The following is a 6,593-nucleotide window of genomic DNA, read 5'->3' as shown; positions in this document are numbered from 1 at the left end:
GGGGTATATATGATATATGTGGGAGCACAGTGTGGTCAGTTGTGGTGTGATGGGGATATATGATATATGTGGGAGCACAGTGTGGTCAGTTGTGGTGTGAGGGGTATATATGATATATGTGGGGCACAGTGTGGTCAGTTGTGGTGTGAGGGGTATATATGATATATGTGGGGGTACAGTGTGGACAGTTGTGGTGTTAGGGGTATATATGATATATGTGGGGGCACAGTGTGTTCAGTTGTGGTGTGAGGGGGATATATGATATATGTGGGGGCACAGTGTGATCAGTTGTGGTGTGAGGGGTATATATGATATATGTGGGGGCACAGTGTGGTCAGTTGTGGTGTGAGGGGTATATATGATATATGTGGGGGTACAGTGTGGACAGTTGTGGTGTGAGGGGTATATATGATATATGTGGGGGGCACAGTGTGGTCAGTTGTGGTGTGAGGGGTATATTTGATATATGTGGGGGGTACAGTGTGGTTAGTTGTGGTGTGAGGGGAATATATGATATATGTGGGGGCACAGTGTGGTCAGTTGTGGTGTGAGGGGGATATATGATATATGTAGGGGCACAGTGTGGTCAGTTGTGGTGTGATGGGTATATATGATATATGTGGGGCACAGTGTGGTCAGTTGTGGTGTGAGGGGTATATATGATATATGTGGGGGTACAGTGTGGACAGTTGTGGTGTGAGGGGTATATATGATATATGTGGGGGGCACAGTGTGGTCAGTTGTGGTGTGAGGGGTATATTTGATATATGTGGGGGGTACAGTGTGGTCAGTTGTGGTGTGAGGGGTATATATGATATATGTGGGGGCACAGTGTGGTCAGTTGTGGTGTGAGGGGTATATATGATATATGTGGGGGCACAGTGTGGTCAGTTGTGGTGTGAGGGGTATATATGATATATGTGGGAGCACAGTGTGGTCAGTTGTGGTGTGAAGGGTATATATGATATATGTGGGAGCACAGTGTGGTCAGTTGTGGTGTGAGGGGTACATATGATATATGTGGGGGCACAGTGTGGGCAGTTGTGGTGTGAGGGGTATATATGATATATGTGGGGCACAGTGTGGTCAGTTGTGGTGTGAGGGGTATATATGATATATGTGGGGGCACAGTGTGGTCAGTTGTGGTGTGAAGGGTATATATGATATATGTGGGGCACAGTGTGGTCAGTTGTGGTGTGAGGGGTATATAAGATATATGTGGGAGCACAGTGTGGTCAGTGTGGTGTGAAGGGTATATATGATATATGTGGGAGCACAGTGTGGTCAGTTGTGGTGTGAGGGGTATATATGATATATGTGGGAGCACAGTGTGGTCAGTTGTGGTGTGAGGGGTATATATGATATATGTGGGGGCACAGTGTGGTCAGTTGTGGTGTGAGGGGTATATATGATATATAGGGGTACATTGGTGTCAGTTTGGTGTGAGGGGTATATATGATATATGAGGGGTATATATGATACATGAGGTGTATATATGATATATGAGGTGTATATATGATATATGAGGGGTATATATGATACATGAGGTGTATATATGATATATGAGGTGTATATATGATATATGAGGTGTATATATGTTATATGAGGTGTATATATGATATATGAGGGGTATATATGATACATGAGGTGTATATATGATATATGAGGTGTATATATGATACATGAGGTGTATATATGATATATGGGGGTATATATGATATATGAGGGGTATATATGATACATGAGGTGTATATATGATATATGAGGTGTATATATGATACATGAGGGGTATATATGATACATGAGGTGTATATATGATATATGAGGTGTATATATGATATATGAGGGGTATATATGATATATGTGGGGGTACAGTGTGGTCAGTTGTGGTGTGAGGGGTATATATGATATATGTGGGGGTGCAGTGTGGTCAGTTGTGGTGTGAGGGGTATATATGATATATGTGGGGGCACAGTGTGGTCAGTTGTGGTGTGAGGGGTATATATGATATATGAGGGGTATATATGATATATGAGGGGTATATATGATATATAGGGGTACATATGATATATGAGGGGTATATATGATATATGAGGGGTATATATGATATATGAGGTGTATATATGATATATAGGGGTATATATGATATATGAAGGGTATATATGATATATGAGGTGTATATATGATATATGAGGGGTATATATGATATATAGGGGTATATATGATATATGAGTGGTATATATGATATATGAGGTGTATATATGATATATGAGGGGTATATATGATATATGAGGTGTATATATGATATATGAGGGGTATATATGATATATGAGGGGTATATATGATATATGAGGGGTATTGATGATATATGAGGTGTATATATGATATATGAGGGGTTTTGATGATATATGAAGGGTATATATGATATATGAGGGGTATATATGATATAGAGGGGTATATATGATATAGAGGGGTATATATGATATATGAGGGGTATATATGATATATGAGGTGTATATATGATATATGAGGTGTATATATGATATATGAGGGGTATATATGATATATAGGGGTACATTGTGGTGTGAGGGGTATATATGATATATGAGGGGTATATATGATATATGAGGGGTATATATGATATATGAGGTGTATATATGATATATAAGGGGTATATATGATATATGAGGGGTATATATGTTATATGAGGGGTATATTTGATATATGAGGTGTATATATGATATAGAGGGGTATATATGATATATGAGGGGTATATATGATATATGAGGGGTACATTGTGGTGTGAGGGGTATATATGATATATGAGGGGTATATATGATATATGAGGTGTATATATGATATATAAGGGGTATATATGATATATGAGGGGTATATATGTTATATGAGGGGTATATTTGATATATGAGGTGTATATATGATATATAGGGGTACATATGATATATGAGGGGTATATATGATATATGAGGGGTATATATGATATATAGGGGTACATATGATATATGAGGGGTATATATGATATATGAGGGGTATATATGATATATGAGGGGTATATATGATATATAAGGGGTATATATGATATATGAGGGTATATATGTTATATGAGGGGTATATTTGATATATGAGGTGTATATATGATATATGAGGGGTATATATAATATATGAGGGGTATATATGATATATGAGGGGTATATATGATATATGTGGGGGTATATATGATATATAGGGGTATTGATGATATATGAGGGGTATATATGATATATGAGGGGTATATATGATATATGAGGGGTACATATGATATATGAGGGGTATATATGATATATGAGGGGTATATATGATATATGAGGGGTATATATGATATATGAGGGGTATATATGATATATGAGGTGTATATATGATATATGAGGGGTATATATGATATATGAGGTGTATATATGATATATGAGGGGTATATATGATATATGAGGGGTATATTTGATATATGAGGTGTATATATGATATATGAGGGGTATATATGATATATGAGGTGTATATATGATATATGAGGGGTATATATGATATATGAGGTGTATATATGATATATGAGGTGTATATATGATATATGAGGGGTATATATGATATATGAGGGGTATATTTGATATATGAGGTGTATATATGATATATGAGGGGTATATATGATATATGAGGTGTATATATGATATATGAGGTGTATATATGATATATGAGGGGTATATATGATATATGAGGTGTATATATGATCTATAGGGGTATATATGATATATGAGGTGTATATATGATATATGAGGGGTATATATGTTATATGAGGGGTATATTTGATATATGAGGGGTATATGTGATATATGAGGGGTATATATGATATATGAGGGGTATATGTGATATATGAGGTGTATATATGATATATGAGGGGTATATATGATATATGAGGGGTACAGTCTGATCAGTTATGTTGTGAGGTATATATATGATATATGAGGGGTATATATGATATATGAGGGGTATATATGATATATGAGGTGTATATATGATATATAGGGGTATATATGATATATAAGGGGTATATATGATATATGAGGGGTATATATGATATATGAGGGGTATATATGATATATGAGGTGTATATATGATATATAGGGGTACATATGATATATGAGGGGTATATATGATATATGAGGGGTATATATGATATATAGGGGTATATATGATATATAGGGGTACATATGATATATGAGGGGTATATATGATATATGAGGGGTATATATGATATATGAGGGGTATATATGATATATAGGGGTATATATGATATTTGAGGTGTATATATGATATATGAGGGGTATATTTGATATATGAGGGGTATATTTGATATATGAGGGGTATATATGATATTTGAGGTGTATATATGATATATGAGGGGTATATATGATATATGAGGGGTATATATGATATATGAAGAGTATATATGATATATGTGGGGGTGTATATGATATGAGGTGTATATATGATATATAAGGGGTATATATGATATATAAGGGGTATATATGATATATGAGGGGTATTGATGATATATGAGAGGTATATATGATATATGAGGGGTACAGTCTGCTCAGTTATGTTGTGAGGTATATATATGATATATGTGGGGGTATATATGATATATGAGGGGTATATATGATATATGAGGGGTATATATGATTATATGAGGTGTATATATGATATATGAGGGGTATATATGATATATGAGGGGTATATATGATATATGAGGGGTATATATGATATATGAGGTGTATATATGATATATGAGGGGTATATATGATATGTCAGGTGTATATATGATATATGAGGTGTATATATGATATATGAGGTGTATATATGATATATGAGGTGTATATGTGATATATGAGGTGTATATATGATATATTAGGGGTATATATAATATATAGGGGTATTGATGATATATGAGGGGTATATATGATATATGAGGGGTATATATGATATATGAGGGGTATATATGATATATGAGGTGTATATATAATATATAGGGGTATTGATGATATATGAGGGGTATATATGATATATGAGGGGTATATATGATATATAGGGGGTATATATGATATATGAGGTGTATATATGATATATGAGGGGTATATATGATATATAGGGGTATATATGATATATGAAGGGTATATATGATATATGTGGGGGTATATATGATATATGAGGGGTATATATGATATATGAGGGGTATATATGATATATGAGGTGTATATATGATATATGAGGTGTATATATGATATATGAGGGGTATATATGATATATGAGGGGTATATATGATATATAGGGGTATATATGATATATAGGGGTATATATGATATATGAGGGGTATATATGATATATGAGGTGTATATATGATATATAGGGGTACATATGTATATGAGGTGTATATATGATATATGAGGGGTATATATGATATATGTGGGGGTATATATGATATATAGGGGTACATATGATATATGAGGTGTATATATGATATATGAGGGGTATATATGATACATGAGGGGTATATATGATACATGAGGGGTATATATGATATATGAGGGGTATATATGATATATGAGGGGTATATATGATATATGTGGGGGTACAGTGTGGTATGTTGTGGGTGTGAGAGGTATATATGATATGTGGGGGCACAGTGTGGTCAGTTGTGGTGTGAGGGGTATATATGATATATAGGGGTACATTGTGGTGTGAGGGGTATATATGATATATGAGGGGTATATATGATATATAGGGGTACATATGATATATGAGGGTATATATGATATATGAGTGGTATATATGATATATGAGGGGTATATATGATATATGAGGGGTATATATGATATATGAGGTGTATATATGATATATGAGGGGTATATATGATATATGAGGTGTATATATGATATATGAGGGGTATGTATGATATATGAGGTGTATATATGATATATGAGGGGTATATATGATATATAGGGGTATATATGATATATGAGGTGTATATATGATATATGAGGGTGTATATATGATATATGAGGGGTATATATGATATATAGGGGTACATTGTGGTGTGAGGGTATATGATATATGAGGGGTATATATGATATATGAGGGGTATATATGATATATGAGGGGTATATATGATATATGAGGTGTATATATGATATATGAGGGGTATATATGATATATGAGGGGTATTGATGATATATGAGGTGTATATATGATATATGAAGGGTATATATGATATATAGGGGTATATATGATATATGAGGTGTATATATGATATATGAGGGGTATATATGATATATGAGGGGTATATATGATATATGAGGGTATATATGATATATGAGGGGTATATATGATATATGAGGTGTATATATGATATATGGAGGTGTATATGATATATGAGGGTATATATGATATATGAGGGAGTATATATGATATTGGGATAGGGAGCTACATTGTGGTGTGAGGGGTATATATGATATATGAGGGGTATATATGATATATGAGGGGTATATTTG

Source organism: Engystomops pustulosus, chromosome 2 (assembly GCF_040894005.1).
Source record: "Engystomops pustulosus chromosome 2, aEngPut4.maternal, whole genome shotgun sequence".
In the NCBI taxonomy this organism is placed as follows: Eukaryota; Metazoa; Chordata; class Amphibia; order Anura; family Leptodactylidae; genus Engystomops; species Engystomops pustulosus.
The sequence above is the reverse complement of the archived record's forward strand: the minus strand, read 5'-3'. Positions refer to the sequence as shown.